The 24,010-nt window shown below is 47.5% G+C and overlaps 1 pseudogene; it reads right to left on the bottom strand.

Moving 5' to 3' along the window:
• Window positions 1-11,337: 11,337 nt before the first annotated feature.
• Window positions 11,338-11,693, bottom strand: LOC125176401 (40S ribosomal protein S16-like; annotated as a pseudogene).
• Window positions 11,694-24,010: the final 12,317 nt, after the last annotated feature.

Genomic DNA, 24,010 nt, shown 5'->3' with positions numbered 1-24,010 from the left:
CCATAAAAACACCTTCCAACATACCAGATAATTGTCTAATATATTGTGTTTTGCCTGCTTTCCCAATTGGAATATAAACTCTATGAAGGCAGAGATTTTTATCTGTTTTGCATAATAGTCCCCGTTCTTACACCAGTGCCTGGCACATGGTAGGAGCTCAAGAAACATGTGTGGATGGATAAGTGCTTTATGTGTATTCTCTTAATACTTACAACAAACTTACAAGATAGGTACTATCGTTATCCTTATGTTACAGTTAAAGAAACTGATGCCCAGAGAGATTAAGCAGGTTTTTCAAGGCCGCACAACTAAATGATGGCAGAGCCGAGTTTGGAAACTAGTATCAATTTAGAGCCGATACTCTGGTCAATTAAGCTATGCCACTTCATCCAGCTGTCTTGCCATCATGTATCCATACATTCCCTCCCTCCCTCTCTCTCATCGTCTCTCAGGCAAAATCCACTCTGTGGACCAGGCACCATGATGGTCTTATGGATCCAGAGGGAAAAAATGACAAATAAATGATCATTGCCTTCAAGGGGTACACAGTACAGCAAGACAGACCTCCAAGGGGCCACGTCCAACTTTGTAGGAAAGGAAGCTGGTTCCAAGCATGACTAAGCTGGAAAATTTGGGATGGTTTTCTTTGTGATCCGGCTTCTAGTGATAGTAATCTGTTTTCATGTTGGCTGTATACCATGATAGCCACAGACTCTGCAAAAAATCTCTATATTGGAAGGCAGAAGTCTTATGCAAATATTTTATTTGGTGTCTGACACTGTGTTGGTCCCCTGAAAGCTCTTGGTAGAAATGACAGGAGGTGGGGGATGCACAGAGCAGATTATCATTCTATTGCTGCTTTATTTAAAGATCGCCCTGGCTGAAAATCACAAGGGAGGAAAATAATCAAATTGTTCTTCTATTTATGCGCAATCCCAAAGGCTGAAGGTTAGGTTTTTTTTAAAAGTCTTGATCAGTGAAGTGTCCATATAAGAGGATAATTGAACCTAGTTTCTTGGTAAGAGATGGAAGTTTTGTGAAATTCTTTCCTACTAGTGAATTGTCAACACAATTCCATTTGCTATTATTACTTGCGGAAATAATAGTTAACTTATGTGGGACGTTGACACTGTCCCAGGCGTGTGCTAAGGACTGACGGTATTTAATGACTACGACCCCCACCATCATAGGTAATGATATTAGTTCTTTACACAGAAGGAAACAGACCTGGAGAGGTCTGTAAGGTAAGGTGTTCAATGTAGCCCAGTGCCAGGGATATAGTGAGTGTTCAAACAATGTCAGTGGTCCCCTTCTGGGCCACTCTCCTTAATAGTCCACTCTGGTTGTAGAAACCTTGAACATGCCTACATGCACCTGGAGTCCGTTAGTATTTGCCATCTATACCACCTCTGGGGTTAATGAGTTTTATAAGCTGACAGCCAGCTGTGCCAGGTAGTTGTCCTCCCTTTCGGTTGTTCTAAACTACCTATTTCCGGCTTCAAGTTGTGCCTCTGTAGATGCCGTGATTTGGGAGCTGATGAGCACATTCATGCTCATCTTTGATAGTCTTTAATCTTGCAGCTATTTATTGTGCACCTGCTATGTGCCAGGCCCTGTGTTGCTGTCTGTGGGGACACAGAAGAAATTTTCCCTGACCTTAAGGGGGCTCTTACTCAAAACACTGATGACTGAACTCTATAATATAGTTGTGAGGAGATGGAGTTTGGAGCCAAATGAGCAGTGGCTACGTTTGAACGCACAGGTTGGGCACTGCACAACTCCAGGTCGTGTCATCTGCATCGGAGGCAGTTATGCTCTGTGGAGATGTGCAGTGCACGACCTGCACAACTATGTGTGGTGACCTTGTAGCGGCTGGGGGTAGTGGGGGAAGTGGGGATGGAAGGTGGCATAAGCAATTTACTAATTTTCTTTCAAGTTCTATTTCCTTATCTATAATATGGTAATCCCACTACCTTCCTCACAGAGTCGCCTTGAGGATTAAAGGAGATCATGCATGCTGAGTGAAGATTATAGTGTCTGGCACACAGGGGCTGCTGAGTAAATAGGAGCCTCTATCATCTTGTCTTTGCAGAGTCAAGAGTGTGCTTTGCTGTGGAGTGAGCTCTAAATGGGTCTGATCTTATCTGGGAAGGCTCAGGCCTAAAGTCTTACCTGAGAACATGCACGTGCCTTATTGAGTCCTTGGCACTAATCAATAGAAATAGTGTTCTCAACTGCTGCTGGAAGGTTAGAAACCTCATCTGAAGTCCTGGTGATGAAGTGGCTTCATGGAATCCTCCCCATCTCTTTCTTGAAAGCTTAGACAAAATAATAATAAAAATTACTACTATTGTTGTTATCTAATAAATGCCTGACATTTTTGGTTGCCAGAATCTTTGAACACCCTCCTTAGATTTGGGTACTTCACATAAATTTTGACAATTCTTCCTAGGGTAGAGGCCGCGAGACTTGCACTGTCCGCTTTCCTTCTGGGTGAGGCCCGGTTCATGGCTGAGTTTGAGCCAATCAGACTCGTCCATGGACACACGCTTTGATGGCTGGTGGGGGCAGGTGGCCTGGCAGAGGGAGGTCGTTTACAGGCTCATGTGTTGTTTGTTTGTCTGAGGATGGCTTCTGGCATCAGATAGAGGCAAAAGGAGGGGGTGGTTTCCCAGGAGACCACCCACAGTGAGGTTAGGCATCTGTCCTGACCTCATGGCTTTGGACACTTTCAACCTCACTGAAGCCTCCTCACCTTTGGCTCTGCCCTCCATTGGGCTCTGCACACCTCCTCTTCTGCCTGAATCTCCTCTTCCTCCCCAGCCTCACTACTGCCCTCTGGGACTCACAGGCAGCCATCAGCAATCCTGCTTTTCTCAGTCTCTTTGAAATTCCCTGCTTCTACCCCAAGGACACCATTTTCTGGAGAGCTGGGCCTGAAGGTGACCTGGGACCCTTCCTTGCTTCGCACTGCTGCTTTCATGCTATTGCCAACCCCCTCTCTAAGAACCCCCAGAGTGGGAACTCATGTTCTCTGGAGTTGTGGTTACCTTATGACTCTTGGTGGCTTGCTCTAATTTCTTCTGGATTTTAGCTCCTGGCTCACCGTCACTCCCCAGTACCACCTCTCTGACAAATCTTAGTGGGTTCAATATATATGAGCCTTCTAGTACCTTGGCTTTCCAGTCTTTTGACCTCCTCATCCAGTGTTCTTGTTGTCCACCCTATGCTAGCCGCCTTCTCCCTTGGCCTTACCCTACACCTTGTCAATGCCAGTCATGGCCACACCTCCAAGATATGCATGTTGAGGAGCCCCCATTTTTATTCCCTGACCCCCACTATTCTAGCACACAAGCTCTAGCACTCTGACTCTAACACTCCTTCCCCTCTTGGAACATACAATCCCTTGATCCAAACACCCTTTGGGATTCCTGCCCTTCTCAGGCCCTTCCTTTCATCCCTATCCAGCTTAAATTCCAGACTCCATCTTTACAGTCCCTCTTTGACATACTGCTCAGGTCCTTTGCTCCTTCTCTCTTTGCATTTGAGGAGCAAACTCCCAGCTCTGATGAAGTCCAACTCTCTGCTGACTTTGAGCTTATGTGTGGGCAGCTGCACGTGGCGGGAGAAGAAACCTATCCTCATGTGACTGATGTTACTCCCTGGTCACCAACCAGACCTCAGGTGGCCCTGCCTGCTGCCGACAACCTCACTGTATCTTCCCACCTCTCGGTCTTCCACTGTACCCCATGACTGTTCATCCTTTCCCCCTCCTCGCTCTCAACTGACTTTACCTTCTACGTCGCCACCACCGTTTTGACCCACCCATGCACCTGCCCATAAACCTGCCTATCTCCTGTTTGGGGTGTATCCCCCATGCTCCTGGTCAAGTGTATACTTTCTCCCACCCCCACCAGATTTCCAGGGATGTTACCCTGCAGTTCTTCCTGTTGTCTTCTGTCTTATCAATACCCGCCTCTCTGCAGCATCACTTCTGTCAGCATGAGAAGTACTGTTACCTCTCCTCCTACCTTGAAAAAACTTCTGTCTTGACCCCATGTCTCCCCTTAGCAAACCCCTCAAAGAGTTGTCTATGCCTATGCCTCCAATTTCTCTCCTCCAGCTTTCTCTTCAACCCATTCCAATTAGGCTTCACTACACCTCTGAAACTGCCCTTGTCAAGGTCACAAATGAGCTTCGAGTGGCTATATCCAATGGTCACTTCTTTGTATTCATCAAATTTGGCTCATTGCCGACATTTGACAGAGATGTTGACTTTTCCTTCCCCAAATATTTCCTTCATTTGCCTTTCAGGACATCACCTCTCCTGATTCTCTTCTACTTGTCAACTGCCTTTTACCTCCCTGTCCTCTCACTGGTGGAGTGTCCCAGAGCTCAGTCCTCGCACCCCTTCTCTATCTGCCCTACGCAATCACAGCCAGTGCCCTAGCTGCAAGTTCCTAGCAGGGAAGATGACTCTCGAATGTATGTGTCCAGTTCAGCCCTCACCCTTGAACTCCAGACTCCTACCTAGCTGCCTATTCCACATCTCCACTTGGCCTGCTGGCCCTGCCCTCCAAACCTGCCATAACAAAGTATGGCAAACTGAGTGGCTTGAGTAGAAGAAAGTTCTTGTCTGGCAGTCCTGGAGGCTGGAAGTCTGAATCAATGTGCTGTCAGGGCCCCGGTCCCTCTGAGGAATTAGGGAAGGATCTGGTCCATGTCTCTGTCCTAGGTGTTGGCAGTTCCTTGGCTTATTGGCATTGTGGCTCCAACCTTCATGCCAACTCCAACCTGTGTTTGTGAATCCATGTCCAAATTTTCCATTTTTATAAGGATGCCAGTCTTATTAGAACCTAGTCTAATGACCTTATCTCAACTTGACTACCTCTGCAAAGACCCTATTTCCAAGTAAGGCCATATTCTTAGGTATTAAGGGTTGGGGCTTGAACACTTTTCTTGTGAGGGACACAATGCAAACCATAACACCTGCACCTCCTGCTGTACCCCATTTTGCTAAGAGGCAACTCCATTCTTCCATCTTCTCAGGTGGGAAATCTTGGAGTCATCGGTGACTTCTTGCTTTCTTACATACTGACCATCAGCATGTCTGGTTGGTTCTACCTTTAAATATATTCAGAATCCAAATGCATCTCATCACTTTCACTGCTACCTCCTGGTTCAAGCCACTATCTTTTGTCACATAGGTTAGTGGCACCAGCCTCCTAACTGGACTCCCTGCTTCTGTCCCTGCCCTCCTGTGATAGCCACACTGACCCTTTAAAAATGTTAGATTATCTCACTGCTCTGCTCAAACCCTCCCACGCACCCGTGCATTCCCTAGCACGTAGAATCAGAGCCTGCAGAGCTTTACATGGCCCATCACCTCTGGACTCATCTCTTACTCTTCCTCCTCCCTCCCTCTGCCCTCAACTCTGGCCTCCTTACTCCTTCAGCCTCAGAGTCTTTGCACTTGCTGTTTCCACTGCTTGGAATGCTCTTTCTCTGATAACTGCCTGTTTTGCTCCCCACATTCCCTTTGACCTTTGTCCAAATGACACCTGTTATGTGACGTCTTCCTGACCAACCTAAAATTGCAGCCCTCCTACCCTCACTCCTTAGACCCCGTCTCCAACTTTATTTTCTCTATGGTAGTAAGCCGCATCTATTATGTATTTTACTTGTGTTTTGTCAGTTTTCCCCACTTGAATGCCTCCTCGGAGACAGGGATATTTATCTGTTTTGATCACTGCCGTATTCCTGGACCTAGAGCAAGGCTGGCGCATAGTAGGTGGTCAGGAAATATTTGTGCAAGGAATTAACTAATTGAATTCACAATAATTATAATAATGGTGAAGTGATGGTGATTTGCAGCTTTCAAAGGATGGTCACCACTTAATTCATCTTCCATGATGCGGTAAATCTTATTATCCTCATGGTGCAGATGAGGAAACTGAGGCTTGCTGTGATCATGTGACAGGTCCCAGGTCGTGCTACTGGCAACAAAGCAAGAACTTGACCTTGGAACCAGACTATCCAGGTTCAAATGCTCGCTCTGACTCTTTAGGTGCATCCTTAAGCATTCATCTCTTGAAGCCTCAATTTCTTTTTAAATAAAATGGGAGTAATAATTCTCATTCCGTAGAGGTATTGAGAAAATTCATTGAGCTAATTCTAGGGAAGTGACTGGTACATAGTAAGCACTTGATAAATGTTAGTTTTTATTGTTGTTATTTGCTCCCCCCATTTGTTACTGTTATTGTACCTCCTGGTGAAGCAAAGAATAAAAATTGTGGGTAAGGGATTCTCTTTCAGCGCTTATTTATTTATTTATTTAAATATTTATTAATTATTGAGAGAGTGAGTGAGCAGGGGAGGGGCAGAGAGAGAGGGAGAGAGACAGAGAATCCCAAGTAGGCTCCATGCTGTCAGTGCAGAGCCTAACTCAGGGCTTGAACTCAAAACCATGAGATTATGACCTGAGCCGAAATCAAGAGTCGGATGCTTAACCAGCTGAGCCACCCAGGCACCCCTCTTTCAGCACCTTTATGTTCTTTTGGCATCAGCTCAGGACCCAGCTCCCACATTCTCCTGAGGCCTGGAAATTAAGAATTAAAAAAAAAAAAAGCAGAAGCAGGTCCCGTCTAGCCTCTGCCTCAACAACTGCATGTTAGTGTGAGTGTTAGCGTTAGTGTGTATGCAGGTGAGTGTGTTGCTTGTGCCTGTGTGTCTTTATTTTCCATTTACCTAGAAAATTGATAGATTTCCAATTTAGAGCAAGGGGGGACTGGGAGGGAGAAGGAAAATGGAGCTGCCCATCAAAATTAGCAGGGAAGTGGGGAAAGGTCATTTGATCACAGCCTGGCTGCGCTCTGAATTAACCTGCATAACAGAGACTTGTTGAGCGCGCAGCTCTTTAAGGCGCATATTAACACCAGGAGGGAGGCAAGGAGATGCCCGGAGAGAAGGTCAATTTGTGCTTGCTCAGATCAGCAGGGCTCCTGCACACACTTGGCTGCAGAAGACAGCTCTGGGCCGCTGGGGTGAGGAGCAGGGGAGGAAAGCCTGGCATTGGGAGGAGGTCCTGGTGCCTCTCCCAGGGCTGTCTCTGGAATCTGGCTGGGCCTGGGAGAGCCCTGGCACGGGGAGCTGGGAGGGGCTTCCCCCGGTGCAGGAGCAGCAGCAGAAAGAATTAGGGAAGTGAGCCTGCCATCCCGTTGTGGCAATTGCAGATTCATTAATCGTCCGCAGGGAGAAGAATGGAGGCATTTATATGATAAAGATGCTGGGAAATTAGAGGGAGCAGCAGTGCTGTTTACTGTTTTTATTTTATTTTTATTATCATTAAATTGCTTCAAGTCACCTGTAATTTTCCTAGGCTGTCACAATTACAAATCTTTGAGGATTACACAAGTCACGCACGTTCAGAAAGGTATAATTTAAACTTTCAGAGGTCTGAGGGCCTCAGCTCTTTTTCATTACCTCCCTGGCAGTTGGCCCTGGTGGGTTGAATTAGGTAACCCTTCCCCTCCCCTATCACAGGGCGGGTTCCAGCCCCTAAGCTTTGTGATTCTACCTCCAACTTAGGGGCATGGTAGCCCATGAGCCAGCTGTGCCCTGGAGAGAAGCATGTCCCGGGGCCAGGGACCTATATGCATATTCCCACTTTGCTCCAGAATGGCTGTTTGCCTGTGGGTAAGTCACTTTCCCTCCCTGTGTCTCCATCTCCACATATGTAACATGAGGATATTTATGTGTAACTTGCAAGATTATGGTTTGGCTTACATGAGACTATGGTTCCTTTGTTTTGACACCAATTCTCTGACACCAACTGAGTTTCCTGCAATTCAACTTAATTTTGGACTACCCAGAATTAGGGTCAGATCCCAACGTGAAGGCCAAGGTCCCCAACAAGACTGCCCTGATTTCAGCCACAAATGGGGTCCCTGTCCTACCTGCACTCCTGTCTGATGTGGCTACAAATCCAGGGGTTCCCACCACCTCCCTTTGGGTTTGATGATTTGTTTGAACTCTCTGAAAACACTAAACTTATAATTACAGTTTTATTATAAAGGCTACACCTCAGAAATAGCCCAATGGCCTCAGGGTGGGGAGCGGCACAGACTTTCCATTCTCTCTCCTTGTGGAATCAGGTCAGATCACCCTTAGCACGTCAGTATGCTCACCAACAGGAAGGTCCACTGAGCTTCAGTATCTGGAGGTTTGAGGAGTTTCATTATGTAGACCTGGTTGATAAATCAATGGCCATATGATGGAATTCAATCTCCAATCCCTCTGCCCTCCACAGAGGTTGTGGGGTGGGACTGAAAGTCCAGTTCATGGCCATTCTGGCTTGGCCAGCCCTTCCCTTGGAACTATTTAAGGGTCTGCTATTAGCACAAACTCAGGTACGAATAGAAGGAGCTTGTTATGAATAACGACAGACACTCCTATCTGGGAAATTCCAAGGGTGTTTGAAGCTCTGTGCCAGGAACTAGGGACAGAGATCAAACATTTTGTTTTGCTGTATCTCCAGTTGTCAAGTTACAGTTTTATTCAGAATCACCCCAGAGCATATTAAAAGTTCAGCTTCCAGGGTCCTGGCTCTCCAGGTGATGGATAACAATAGGTCTGGGCAGAGACCTACAAATTTGCATTTCTCACATGCTCCCAGGTAATGTTGACGCTGGTGTTCTATGGATCATACTTGGAGGAAAGCTGATATAATGTACAGTAATATGCATGAAATTGCTCTGAAAGCTGTAACATTCACCCCAAACATTAGGCATTATCATGAGGACGGTCTCCTCCTCTGAACAGATCTGATTGTTGGATGTGTTAAATACAATTGTAATTAAATATCAGAGCCGAAGGAATCGCCTTAGGGTGTCTAGTTCTCTGGAACTCCTGGAAGGTGTTTCAGGGATTGGGAAGAGTTGGAAGGTGAGATCAGAAACAGGAGTGTGCCAGGGCTCATGGAGATTAGAGCTGGACTGTTTGCAATGCTCCCTTAGTGATTCCCTTCCCCAGCTCTTCCCTCCCTGTTTATGCCAGTGGTAGTGAGCCCCACATACTGCCTCCCCCAAACTCCTAGGCTGAATGTAAAGTGCAGCCTGGGTCCTCTCCACATCTGGGACTTCAGACAAGACCCCAAAACTTCCACAAACTTTCTAATTCAGCCTCTCCCACTGTGGTCTCCCAAAGAACCACCTGCAGAATGATGCTGAGCTGGTAATCTTCGGGGGTTGGGCCAAAGAATTAGCATTTTTAGTAAGTTCCCAAGGACCCTGAACCCTTCCCCTTAGCCGATGGCCTTGCCTCTACCTTGCTGGGGAGCCTAATGCAGGCTCAGAAGGGTCGTCTTTCTGATTGGCAGGTAGTAGGCCCTCCGTGGATGTTGATGAATGAATGAGAATATCCATGAGTAGATTCGCCTTTCCTTCTCCCCAACTTAAAGTTCTTTTGTGTCTTCCTTTGTCTTCCCACTCCCCACCGTGTATCCTGACCAAGGGTCTCTGGAGGGCTTCTCGCCTCATGCAGGACCTTCCTCCCCCCTTGCTCTATCTCGTGTGTCTTCGGTGCCTTTCTTTCCACAGCTCCTTCTACATTCCCAGCTTGCCCCAGCCCTCCTTTCAAGGTAACCTCCTGGTCTTTCTTTCTCCATGTCTCTTGCCAACTTTTGCTACTCTTCACTTGGATTCATGGCATCTCCACTTCTCACTTCCTCCCACCCTCCCTCTCCCTCACTTCTGCATCCAGTCTGTGGCTCAGTCCTCTTCCTTTTACCTCTGATCTTTGTCTTAGAGCCATTTTTATCTTTCCTTCTTCGCATGACTGCCTATGCCAGACCTTCATTTGCTCAAGTTGGGTCCACTAAAATAGCTTTTACTCTAATGTCTGCCCTCCAAATTATGCTGGACACTTGGCCCAGTTGTTCATTTTAAGTCTTAGCTCTTTTCCTACCATTACCCTATTCGAAATGTTTTTCTGACTCCACACTGTCAGCAGAATGAGATCTGCAATTTTTAGCCTCCACAAATTGACCCCTACTTACTTTTCCAGATTTACCGTCACTCTCCTAAGCTTTCAGTGTTCCCAAGATTCTAGATCCCTATGCTCTTGGAGCTGAACACTTGGGGCATTCTCTTGCTTCCTCATCCTTATCTTTGCTCTTATCTCAACATTACTGCTTCCCCTCAAACTGTCCAACACCTTCAACTACAATGACACCTGTTCCAGGAAGCCTTCCATCATCCCCAGACTTAAGGGCACCCTTGAAATCTCCATGGTCCACCTCTGGTGTCTTCTCTGCTTTGCTTTGTGGTTATCTGTATGCATGTCTTAACTTCTGAGATTATCAGCTCCTTGAAGGCAGGTAATGATGTCAGTAACAGAATGTTCAGTGACAGGAACTGATATAATTGACTGAGCACCTACTATGAGTAAGAGGTCCTTCACATACAATGACTTTAAAACTTATCACCATACTCTGATTTGCTTATCACCTCTATTTTAGAGATATGAGAACAGAGGCTTAGAGAGGTAAAGACCAAAAAGGTGACAAGTGGCTGGGATGAGGTTCAAACCCAGACTAAGTCTAAACCCATTTTCTCTCTATTCTACAATCCAGCTCCTGAGACAAAGAAGAAAGCCCACCTTATTGAGCAACTACTATGTGCTCATGCTGGCAGGAGTCCAAAACTGAACAGGCCAATCCCATGAAAGAAAATACATGAAAGTGACTAGCACAGTGTCTGGCACACAATAGGTGCTCAGTATAAATCTCACTGAGTCATGGATTGACTCAGGGTCTACTTCTGCACCAGTGTTTGCTTCCAGAGTAGTGGCTGTGTGTGACCCCAGGGAGCTGTGGAAGGAAGCCTCAGCTAAATGCAGTTATGATGTCCTTGAGCAAATCTCTCAGCCTCTCCAACCCCATTTCCTCACAGTGAAATGAAAAAACCAGATGATGTTTTTTTCTAAGGTCTTTCTGATTTTAAGAGGTGGGGGGTCAATGAGTGGTAAACAGCAAAGTGAATAAAACTGGGAGGGTTTTTTTTCTTCCCTCCTTCTTTCCTTCCCCTTCCTTCCTTCCTTCCTTCCTTCCTTCTTTCCTTCCTTCCTTCCTTCCTTCCTTCCACCCTCCCTTTCCTTCCTCTTTCCTTTTCTCTTTCCTTTTCTCTTTCTCTTTCCCTTTCCTTTCCTTTCCTTTCCTTTCCTTTTCTCTTTCTTGTCCCATGGCAATTGTTCATTATAAAGGCGAACACTGCTCCTTAACAGTAGGAGAACAGGCACCAGGACCACCAAACTTTTTGGATTTGCAGTGCAGGGGATCAGCTACCAGCAAGGTCAGGTTGTGCTGGATGAGGATGTCTTTGAGCTCCTTCTTGGAAGCCTCATCCATGTATTTCTGATAATAGGCCACTGGGGCTTTGGAGAGGGACTAGCAGATTGCCTAAATCTGGGCCACATGACCACTACACGGACTTGGACGTCCACCCAGGCAAATCGCTCCTTGTCCAGAAGCAGAACAGGTTGCCGTAACTTGTGCTACAGTGTGTGTGGCTCAATCGTATCCAGGGGCCACCCATTCACCTTGATGAGACTGTTCCCCCTTTGCTGTGCACCACGGTCATGGCCGTCTTCTTGCATCCAAAGACCTGCATGGACCACGGAGGAGCCTTGTACAGCATGGCTGTGAACATTGATTATTTTCATACTTTAGATCCTTCCCTCAGCAAGGGCATTTCTCTGGTTTTTAGGAAGACAAGATAATTCCCTTCTTGGAGGCTGGGATTCTGGGGCCAAAGTCCGCAGCAATCCCCGGCTGGCAGGGAATGCAGGGTCAGAGGACAAACAGCTACTCCTTCCCGATGCATGGAGGGGTGCTACTTGGGGGACCGAATTCTGTGGGATCTGGCCATGGTTGGTAGATAGTTAATTAATGTCTGCAGGGCGAGTTAGCAGAAATAACAACTGCTTTGGTGAAGGGAGAGAGAGGGCTATGAGCTTTGATTTCAGCAAAATGGACAAAGCTGGGATAGCAAATCATCCATTGGGTTTTCTTTGCTGGGCCCACTGTCCTGGCTTTTGTCTGTCCTGACTGCTGACCCCTCTGGGTTCCCCTAGGAAATGAGTCCCCCTGCCCTGTTGTGCATTACGAAGACCCTGGGTTTTGTTGTTGTTGCAGATGAGAGGATCAGTAGTGCTGTGGGCTCTGTGAGTGTGGATTTGGAGAGGGACCCAAGATGCCTGGGAAGAGGCAACGATGGCAGAGCTGATGAAGCTCCTGCAGTCAGGAGAGAGACACAGGACATACCTCGGGCACTTAGTGTGGCTCACCCTCCAGAGGTAAGTGTGTTCCCTGTGTCTTCTCATTTGCTCTGCTCACCTATTCTAGGAGGAAGGGTGAATGCAGGAGGATGGAAAATATTAAGAAAAGAAGAAGAAAGAGGGAACTACAAATGGTGGGTTTGAGAGGGGAAAGGTTTGAGTCCAGTGGTCCTCAAACTTGTGGAGACTGGCCGCTGGAGGCCTCTGATGCTAACATGTATTGAGCCCTACTAAGTGGGAGATGTGGTGCTGAGGAGCACTGAATGTGCCAGTTGGCGGGAACGTCCTGGTAATTGCACATGGTGGGAGGTTTTCTCATAGGAAGCCACTGAAGCCCGGAGAGGATAAATTCTTTACCCAAGTCACACTGCTGGTGAGAACTGCCACACTTTGAACACAGTTCTGTCCCGCACCTAACTTTCATGCTGGTTCCACACACCAGCACTGCCTCTCTCTTTGTAGAACGTCGCCAAATGCTGATACGTCCAACCTTGGTATAAAGCACACTTCTAACCCCCAAGGGCAGGGGAGGAGGATGGGGAAAGGGTGGGTGAAGGAGTGGGAGATAGGGTACTTGCTGAGTACTTCAAAGCGCCTGCCACTTGGGTAGGCACTCCACGTGTATTTAATTTCATTTAGTGTTTATAAAACCCGGGTGGGAAAGACATAATTGCCCACATTTTGCAGATGAGTGTACTGAGGCCCAGAAATGGCAATTGATTTGCTGAAGGTCACAGAGTTAGTACGTGGTAGACCAAGGATTCTGATCCAGATGGGCCCAACTTCAAAGCCCGGGCTAATTAAAAATATAATTTTGTACTAAATCAAGTAGCATCGCATACAAGATTCTATTAAAGGCAAGCTGTAGCAGAGGCCAACATTTAAAAATAAATTTGTAGTTGAAAAATTTATAATTAAGGCAATCATCAATTAACTTATTTTTCTGGGAATAGAGAAAGGTTTGCGGTTACTGAATCATAGCTGCCGAGGAATCTGGAGCCTCATCTAAGAACCGTGGAGTGTGTTCCGTAAAGCAGGAGTTAGAGAGGGAAGCTCAGGGAAGCTGACCCAGGCTGCATGCCCAGAAAGGGGCCTTGTTCAAGAGCTTTCTGGGCATGAGAGCAGGCGGGAAGCACAGCCAGGGTAGCCGCTGCCTGGGAGAGTAGTTTTGGCTTCAGTCTAGGCTGTACATAGTATCTGCCAGAAAGAATCATATGATCTCAGAAAACAGGGACTGGGAACAAACTAATTTGATCATTTGTCTTCCCTGCTCAATAACCTTCAACGGCTCCCCATTGTGTCCCAAATAAACCCACAAGCCTTACCTTGACACTCAAAACTCAGCATAATCTCGTCCCAATTTACATTCCCAAATCTATCTCCCACTTATCACCCCACATAAACCTCATGCTCAAGTTAAACTGGCCCACTTTTCATTCCATTAACCCAGTTCAGAGTCTTTCTCCTTTTCCTGCTTTTCCCTCCAAATCTACCTAGTACAGTCCTGCTCATTCTTCAACTGCCTCTCCCGGGAGACTCCTACAGGATGTCTCCTCTAATTGCCCACCAAGAAGCAAATGCTCCCTTTCTCATTTATACTGTACATGTGGCACTGATCACATGATGCCTTGAATTGAGATTATTTATGTACGTGTCTCATCTTTCCTACCAGGCCCAACCTCCTTGTGGGCAGAGGCAATATTTCACAACTGGGAGGGTATGGATAAGCCAGTAATTCGTGAGCTAAAAGGTTCATGTCTTATCTATGACATCATTGTAGCTAAGTAACGGTCAACACTTAAATTTTAACCATTTAAAAGGACTTAAAGATGCTTAAAAGGGTGCTAGAGACTTTTGAAATGTTTTGAGAACTAGATTTCTTGGGGAGCTTACAAATGATAAATATTCATTCATTAATTCAACTTTCTCAGTGTGGAATAATGTTTTTTTCTTTTGAAAACATTGTTTGAGAGTTTGAGGGTGTAAGTCCCCCACTGAGGTTGGATCAATTAGGAACCACAGATGCCATAGGTCCTTAGTGCTGTTAGGACTGCTGGGGTATGTGTCTGCATGTGCACACGTGTCCTGTTTGCTGAGTCCCTTCGATTGCCAGCCAACGGACGAAGGTCTTGATGTGCATGGTTCCATTTACAGCTGTAGAGAGTGGCTTTCTGAGCAAGATTCATGGCTTGCCAGGCATCCGTCTCCTCCTGTGGTTAGGTCAAGCCACGGGAGACAAATTGAAGGATGCTGCTATTAAAAATACTTGGTAACAGGCCAAGTAATTTCCCCTGCTTTCAACTTCCACACTGCACTCTCTTCATGACTGGGAGGGATGGACATTCCTAACCAAGGAAAACCTCTTGTGAGTCTGCACGTCAGCAGCACTGGCACCCACCTTGTCTCTAGTACAATTGTAAGTTTGCAAAATTAAGTCAGCAATGTCCCAACTTGGATCAGTCACAGTCATTGGAAAGACAACCACACGGACTGGCCAAAAGCCAAGTGTTGCTCAGCTTTGCCATTCTCTGCACAAATGTGGACTTACCTGAATGGGAAAAAAAAAAACCAAAACAAAAACAAAAAACAAAACCATATCGTTCTTTTTGGCTCTCTTCCTTTTTGGAAAGTTGGAGAATGATCTCATCTGGAGTAGAAACCAAGATGACTTTTGCTCTGCTTGCTGCATCCAGAGGCAGATTACACAGTGGTCAGGAACACGGGGCTTTCGACATCAGTGCAAATCTCAGCAGCCCCTTTAGGTTTTCGGGTTTTGTCTTGTGGGGACGCGGTGGTGGAGGGTGGTCAAATGTCATGACCTGGCTGTGCCTTTGCTTCCTCATCTGTAAAGCAAGACTAATCCTTGTACTTCTTGGTTGTTGGCAGAATTTGATGAGCCTAGCATAGCATCAGACAAGGAAGTGTACTCAGTGAGGGTCACTTATTGGAATCAGAACTGCCAGTGGTGATGTGGCAGGCCCAGCTCACCTGCTGTAACCACCTTACCCCAAAGATATTAGCCTCCTTTCTTTGTTTCTTTTCCCCAAAGAATCCCTTAATCCAAATTCAAACCTAAACGTGAAATTTTTAGTTCTATGCCATTTCTTTCCAGCGAGGTGCTGTGCTGAGACTGTGGTGAAAAGATAGTAGAGACACCATCCTTGCCTTCAGGGGACGTGTAGTCTGGTTGCACTAAAAGAAAGATCTCTGGGGCAACTTGTTGGTTCAGTCGGTAGAACTTGTGGCCCTTGATGTCAGGGTTGTGAGTTCAAGCCCCACACTGGGTGTGGAGATTACTTTTAAAAAGATAAAATCTAAACAAAACAATCTTTTAAAAAGATAAAATCTAAACAAAAATAATAAAAGAAAGGTGCTCCACTTCTATAAAACACCCCCAGGTGTGAACGCTGTTGAGAACGAGAAGCAAACCCAGTGACTGGCACTAAACCATGTCACTGTCCTGCCTTATTTTAATTACAGTTTCCCTTCTCTGCTGTCACCAAATTAAAAACTTCTTGACATGGTCGTCTAGCAACATTGTTATATTGTCACTCTGCAAATTATGTGGAAAGGACAAATTGTTTTCAGGGAAAGTTTCAAGCAAATTTATGAGCTTATGGACAAATTGCCCATTATTGCTTTCAAAAAAAAAAATTTAAACACTGTCAACGGACTAATTTTCAACCTTAAAAAAAAAAAAAAAAGCAAACAAAAAACAACCAGAACACCATCTCATGTGTTTCTGGAGCTTTAAGATTTATAAGTCTTGTTCCTGTGCCTTTTCTCTCTAAATGCTATGACCGTGCTGATGGTGCTGAGAGACACCGTCTCAGGTAGCAATGGAGACAGAGGCTCTGAAAGGTCTGGGCTCTTGCCCGTGTTCACGTGCTGAGGAACTGGGAAGGTTTTGGAACCCAGGACCCCTGACTTTAAATCCAGTGTTCTTTTTGCTACATTACTCTGTAGTCAACTAGTTATGCATCATTTCACTAACGTTTAATTAGCTGAAGGGGGAAACAGATAACCTTGAAATCAATTCAAGTTAGTGCTAAATGTTGCTAACTTTTTATTAGTTGAATGTTTCCATTAACTTTTCCAGTGGCTGCTTCTTTGTACCCCCTCACAGCAGTGAACAAAATTGAGTAAGTGCTCAATAAGTATTTATTGGGTGAACAAAATAGTTTGGCTGGCCGGGTTTGGCTGCAGGGTGGGGTTAGAAAGTTGAATCACTGAAGACAAAGTTGAGCATTTAATTCACTGTTTCATTTGGCAAGTATTTATTATGTCTGTGTTCTAGGTACCGTGCTCCATGGAGTAGAGCATTGCCTGCGTGTGGCCCTTGGCGAGTTATTTAGCCTGTCTGAGCCTCAGTTGCCCTAGCTTTAAAAACTGTGGGATAATCATAATACCTAACTCGTGGGATTGCTATTAGGATCAAGTAAGATAATGTATCTAAAGAGCTTGGTAGAGAGGCTAACACTGGCTGGTAGGCACTCAGTAAATGGTGAGGATAGTCATTGTCAATCTGTGTGCTGTATACTTTATTGGCCCATACCCCACGGTTCCAGAGGCTCAGTGATGTACTTGGCTGCACAGAATATGTCACAAGTGATTTGTTTCAGAGTAGAGCAGGAGAACAGAGGCTGTGGAAGCAGAACTGGCTTCTCATGGACCCCACAGGAGAAAGGGCCTTCTCCCTTAATGTTAGATGACAATGGGGGAGAGGACCCAGAGTAGCTTGGGTGTTTGTCACATGCTACGTACCACCTGGGGCCTCCACTGAGCATCCTTTGGGAATTCTGGGCCCTGGGCCCCTTGACCAACTAGATCAGATGTGTGCAGGGATGCAGAGATTGGGCTTGTAATACATGCACCATGGGGGGTTCATGCTACAGAAAAACAAAGCTGGCAAAGCAGGGCACAGAGAGTTGGACCTTCTTCTGCAATCCTATATCCCCTCTTTTCGGTGGAAGGAGAGAGTCCTCGTGCCTGGGACCCTGAAGTGCTCCTGCCTCAGCCCTCCTCTTGAATAGGAGTCCCTTGAAGTGGGGGAAATGGTCAGAGTGCTACCAGGCAGAGAATGGGTGAGTGTAGGCCCAGAGACCCTCCATTTTGACTCATCCCAGCCCGGCCTGCTGCCCGGGTCTAAAGCACTGCATTGAGTTGCTCTAATGAATGGAGCTGCTGGCCAGCTCATTTACAGTCTGACATTCTTGCTGACCCTGCCAGCAGCCGCCTACTACCCTAAGTGGGAGGAAGCCACTTAGGAAGACAGCAAAGCAACCTGCCACCAATTCATCAGCAATTGGCTTCCATTAGGGATAGGACAGCCTGTAAGGTGGGAGAAGGGCAGGCTGGGAGGGAGTAAAGGGAGCAAAGACAGCTCTATTTGTTTAATCTCATCAGGTTTCCAGATCCCAAAGGGATTCTAGGGGGAGCCTTGGTAGACAGGGCAATGGCTGATTGTCTCTTTCAAGGTGGCAGCTGGGTTCAAAGGTGTCTTTACTTCTCTCTCTCATTAAAGAAAATAAAATGCCAATTGGCTGATGGTATCAATCTGCAAGAGTATGTGAGGTTTATAGTAAATTGTCCGGGCTGCCCCCCCCCCCCCCGACTGTTTATCTGTCCCCATTTCTGTCTGATCTGTGGTGTCTATCTATTCCCAGGTCCATGTCTCCCAGTTGGAAGACCCTTCATGTCTGGCTCCATGTGTTTCTTCCCAGCTTGTAGTTTGAGCAGTGGTTCCAACTAGGAGCCTGTATTGCACACTGGAGAGGCAATGCTTAGAACTGCGGGGAAGGGGGACTTTGGTTGTGTCCATGCCCAAGGCAGCTATTGGGTCTCTGTCAGTGGTTCGGCAGCAGGGATGCTAAATATCCTGCAGTGAGCAGGACAGTCCCATACAACCTCATCCCACCGCAAATGCCAGTGGTGGCCCTGCGAAAGGTGTAGGGCAGCAAGGACAAGGGTGCTTGGAGGCAGTTGGGCTCAGGGGAATTGATTCTTGCTAATGCACAAGAGATTGAGAGAGGAGAATTACAGTGGGGTGATTTACAGAGGGGCTGTTCCTTTCTGTGGACAGAGACTTGTGTCTGCTTTTGGAGCTTCTCCTTGTACTAGAACAATAGGGAAATGACCCAGCAGCCGAAAGGAACATGGATTGAGGGCTTGTGGAAGCCTGTGAACAGTGAGGCCCAATGGACTAATGACCCCTCATCACTGCTGGTGGGTCCGTGTCTCTCCCTTTTAGCCAGTGCTGCATAAACCCAACAAACACTTGTTCTACAGGCTGCTATCATTGCAGACCTAGGTAACAAAGCCCTTGCCCTGAGCTTGTGCTTCAGAGAGCCTCCCTCTGGCCCTCCCCGTAACTGGGACCTTGAAATTCCCTGTCCAAACAGCCCCACGCTGGCTCCCAGGGCCTCTACTCCAGGCCCATTGCCAGCATGTGCATCCTGAGGGAGAGGATGGCCAAGGAGCGGCTGTTTTCCAGGGGGCAGGGAGACAGAGCTTGGACATGTAACCTGGGCACAAGCGTAGAGCTGGGCAGGAAGAGAACGGGCAGGGCCTACTTTGGCATCCTTTTCCAGGATCCAAGCCTGGCACCTTCTGCAATTACTACAGCCTTTCCCCTCAGGGATTCCCAGGGCTAACTATAAGCACATCCAATCCTGGGAAAATGCTTGTGTTGCCTTAAGTGGATTTGGGACCATTCACTCTTCACTCACTCAGATCCTTGGTTTCTCTGCAGTGAGTTCTCAGAAGCTTAATTCCATGCATTTTGTTGGCTCTTACAAGTAGGCACATCCCCTCTGAGATTCTTTGGGGCAGGTGAGGGGTAGGACGTGACCGGGTCACTTCAGCTTCCCATGGTTACAATGGCTAACCCCGTGGGGTCAGCTGCCTGGTTACTCCAGCTCTGTTTTTATGTCTGTTCCTATGTCTGTTGGCCCCAGTGTTTGTTTATTCTGTTTTCTTGAAAATTGTACCTTTTGGGGACTAGGGCACAGGACCATAAACTTATCTCATCAAATAGGAAATTTGCATGGTTGGCATAACTGTGATATAAACATTAGAGGTTTTGGTGTTTCAGGTTGCAGTTCTAGTAGTCTCTTTGATCTTTTACTGACCAGTAAATTATTTATTGGGTCTGTCATAAAGACAAACCAAAGCCTATAAGCTATATTTATAGTATCACAGAAATCTCCCCTCCTACCTGGCATCTTCAGAGGTAGACTGTGACCCTGATGATCATGGGGCATCCAGGGCTGGAGCTCTTTTTCTGCCTTTTCTTCTTTCTTTTCCCTTGCGCTGATTGTCTTCTGTCCACGGTTTGGCTGTGTTTTCCCTTCCCGTTTGGGAGGTCCAGAGCGGAGACTTTTGTGAGGGTGGGTGTTAAGATTCCATTGGCGCTCCCCAGCCTCTGGGAGGTCACACCCCTTCTCAGCCTGAATCCCCGGTCAGTCTCAGCAACTCCCTGCCGAAAGGAACATTCCCCAGCCCCCAGCCCCCCTGTGCCGGGCCCAGTGGCTGATTCCTTCCTGTGCAATCCATCTGCCCTGAAGCCTGGAACACCTGTCAACCCCTGGGAAAATGAACTGTGCCCAATCAGTGGCCAGTTCCAACTGACTTTGGGTTGTTGTGAGCATTTATTGCAGAGAGTGTGTGGAGATGTGCGCATGTGATTGTGTGTGCATGGGAGCAGATGCCTGCCAGCCGTTAAGCACCTCCTTTCGTTTTATTTTTCCTTTGGCTTTTAACTAGCACCTTCCTCAATTAAAGTGGCAAGGCAGAGCAGACAAGGAAATCAGTGGATCTCTTCCCGAACATCAATAAAACAAATTTCTCTCCGGGATACCTATTTGTTATTTGGATATCAGACTGACTGTAATCTGTTTCCATTTTCCTTTTACGTGTCCCCCGCCAGAAGCTAGAGGCTCAGCCATGGATATCCTGCTGTTTCCATTTGGCTGAACGAGGGGATAGATTAGATTCCTATTTGCTATGCGGACGTTCCCATCTGATATCCATTAGATGTGTCAGGGGAGAGCCGGGAAAATGTGTCTCCCCTATTTATTTTGGGTGTGGTGGACTGGGATAGTGGTGGTGATGGTGGGGGCTCTGGAAGATGTCACCAGCTGCCTCAAAGATACTGACATGGCTTGCTTTCTCCTTCTGCTTGGTAATAAATCATGGCCCACATTATTTCTATTCTGAGAGATAGGGGTACCAGGGACTGTTTCCTGCCACTCTAGGAGGATGAGAAACTAGACACTGGTTGAAAGGTGGGGCCAGGGCCTTTGGTGCAGCACCCTAGAGAGCGAGCCCGGGGTACAAGGTGCCCTGTTGTATGTTTGAGGAAACTGCGGCCCAGAGAATTCAAATAGATTGTTTCCATGGAATCACCTAGCTCCCTGCTCTTCTTTCCTGCTGCCAACTCTCCCGAGGGGTGCCTTCCAACAGGCCACTCCCTGCCCACCCATTCCTCATGAAATACGTTGATAAATGTATTTGCAGCCAATCTGGAAGGCAGGGCCATGTCTGATATTTTTCTGTGCCCTACAAGTTGCCTTGCATGGTGTTACGCATAAGGTGAGCCCACAGTACAATCTGGTCAATTGCTCGGGCCCTGAGAGTCACCTTGGAGGTGACTGTCCTCTATAGCAATTGCTTATGGAGCCCTTAGTATGTGCGGGTCTATGCATATCATCTGGCCCTGGGAGCACCCAGGTCTTGTGGGCCTCATCCGGGCATTTCTGAAGGCCCATTCTTTCTGCCTTAGCTAACCTGCTGTGACCAGGACAGCCTTCTGCCATTTGCATGATCCTGCTCCTGCCCCAAGCCCCACCACCAGCTGCTGCTTTCTGGGTTCCCTGGAAATCATCAGGGGGACGGCTCCTTTTTAAAGAGAGTATTGTTTCCTGTGACACTGACAATCCTTCAGAATTGACAAGACCTGTCTCTGCATCTTTCAGTCTGCCACAGGCTCTCAACCTGGGGCCTAAGTGACTTGTCATCTTCTCTTGGCTGTCTCCAGCTCCTCTCTCCCCAATGGAGCCATAATCCTCTCCCTTTGATATCACAATTGTCTCCATAGCACTAGCAGCCCTCACGGCTCCGCGGGGCTCTCAGGCCTCGGAAAAAGATGGAAATTACAGCAACAAAGACCCTCTTAAGAATAGTGCCATCTTCACCCTCCCCTCCCTGTCTCTTCCCCCTGCCCAGAAAAACATTTCTAGTAGAGAGGATACCCAGGAACTGGAAGAAGGGCAGAAGGGTCCTCAGACAGAAGGCTTTGTTTGCCACTGCTGTTCCAAGTGGGATTATCTATTCTCCTACTTAAGCAGCACGCCCAAGAGAGCTGGCTCCTGGCCTTGGTGTGTGTGGGGGTGGGGGGCAGGGTGTCTAACAGCAGGACAGGTCGAGTTTCCAGAAGCTGGGTCTCTGGGAGGCCCCATAAGTACACTCCCATAGTTTGCCATAGGACTCAGATCTGGGAGGCAGGGAGTGGGGAGGGATGGGAAAATAGTGCAGATTTTGGAATTCCCAGTGATCTCCATATGGTGCTAATGGCCTGGCATGGCATGTGCCCACACCTACCCAAGTCAGGCCCCAGTGTTTAGTATGTTGTCGGGGTTCTGCTTGATTCCCCCAGACCTCAAGCAGGGTGGTTTCTGAGGTCTCTTTTCTCAGCCTGCCATGCCGAGGGCATTGGGCTAGCCCTCAGAGCCTTGGGGGTCCTCTCCTGGCATGGCCATTTGCTCCTTCTGTGCCGAGTTGGAAATAGGGTGTAAAGATGCACGGGTCTGTGCCGTCACTCGCTGGGGGTGAGCGCCGGGCAACTGGCCCAATCCTAGATCGTCCATAATCTGTGTTACAACATAATATTAGGAAAATAGAAAGCTCTCCATACAACTGTATTTATTATGCAGCTTTGGACAAGTCGTTTTACCTCACGGACCTCAGTTTCCTCATCTGTAGTGTAGAGGGTGATCTTACCTGCCACCTTATTATGGAATCACATGAGGAGGGGTGCCTGGGTGGCTTAGTCGGTTAAGTGTCTGACTCTTGATTTCCACTCAGGTCACGATCTCACATTCGTGAGACTAAACCCTGTGTCAGGCTCTGTGCTGATAGCATGGAGCCTGCTTGGGATTCTCTCTCTCTGCCCCTCTCCTGTTCACTTGATCACTCTAAACAAACAAACAAACAAACAAACTTCTTAAAAAAAGGTAAAAAAAAAAAAAGTCACACGGGGAGATGGACATGAAAATCCTTTCTGAAGTATGGAGTGTAAGGGATGGTTGTGTGTAACCTTCTTTTATACCCAAATGTATGTATCACATAAGGAAGGAATGGGATCCAATTTGCCATGTACGCTCAGAAATGGTTTATAGGCCTCCAGAATCACTTATCCCTAACTTGCCTTGGCCTCCAATATCCAATATGCCTTCCCCCCAACCCTGCCGTTGCTCCCTATTGACACCACACCCCCCTGGAAGTGCAGGCTCCATGCTTGGCTGACAAAGGAGGCTCTTGGGGACCTGGCTCCCCCACCCTTCTGTCTGGCCGTTCTCCCCTTCACAAATCCTACCAGTCTGAATTTTGACTTGTTAGAAAGTGTGGTGCCTGCTCTGGTCTCCTGGCAGTGTCCCCTGCCTGCTAACTCCTATCCCTGTCCCTCAAGTCCTGGCTTAATTGCTACTTCCTGCAGGAATCTTTTGGATCAGGTTGGGTGCCCTTGATCTGGCACCTGGCAGTGCATTGAACTTCTTGTTTATATTTCCCACGTGACCACAAGTGCCATGAGACGGGAGCCCATGTCTGTTTGTTCTTTGGTATGTTCCACACCCAGCACAGTGCCTGATGTATGGCAGGTGCCCCATGAACACTTGCTACTGGAAGGAACAGTAGGCTGGCTGGTCCAGGACAAAAGAATGAGTTTGGTTCCACCCTAGCAACTTTGCCTGTAGCCTTTCGGTTCACTGAGTGTCTGCGGAGTACCTCTGTGAGCCAGGCTGTCCCCTGCGCCTGGGCTGCTCCTGGGCTGCAGATCTGCCTGCAGCCCTGCACGCATTGTGTTGGCAGGCATCACGTCAGGCAGAGCAGGATGGAGCCCTCTGCACCGGAGGCCTGACCCAGGGTCCCCCAGCCTTTCTCCCTAAACCCCGCCAGCTGCCTGGCCCAAGGCCTGTCTGCCCTTGGCAATCCCCAGTGGAGGTGTTTCGGCCCCAGCCCAGACTTTTGCCCGATCGCTATTTCTGCCCGGTCCATGTGGATTTCTAATGCTGAGCAGCAGCAGTGTGTGGGGGGTGAGGGGGGGCGGGGAGGGAGGAAGGCAGGACCACACCCAGCTAGCCAGCCCAGGGTTCCAGCCTGGTTCTGGGAAGGCCTGCTGGAAGATTAACATTCTGAGGAGGAAGCCAGTGATTACATTTTAGACTTGCAAATGGGTTTGGTAAATAGGCTTTGCTGAGAGGTGGGACAGACAGCTGGACTGAGTGAGCAGTAACAGTGAGCAGCACGTGGTGATTAAGGAAGAGATTTGCTCCCCCAGAAAGGGGACTCTCTAGGGGCTGCTTCCTGGTGAGAGATCTTTTAAGTGAATTCACTTTGGCAGCTTCTGCCTTCCTTCAGAGAAGTCCCTGGGCATTGCTTTTGCTGTCTCTCTCTAAGG

Source organism: Prionailurus viverrinus, chromosome D1, assembly GCF_022837055.1.
Source record: "Prionailurus viverrinus isolate Anna chromosome D1, UM_Priviv_1.0, whole genome shotgun sequence".
NCBI lineage: Eukaryota > Metazoa > Chordata > Mammalia > Carnivora > Felidae > Prionailurus > Prionailurus viverrinus.
Note: the sequence above shows the minus strand (reverse complement) of the source record. Positions and strands in the feature narration are given on the sequence as shown.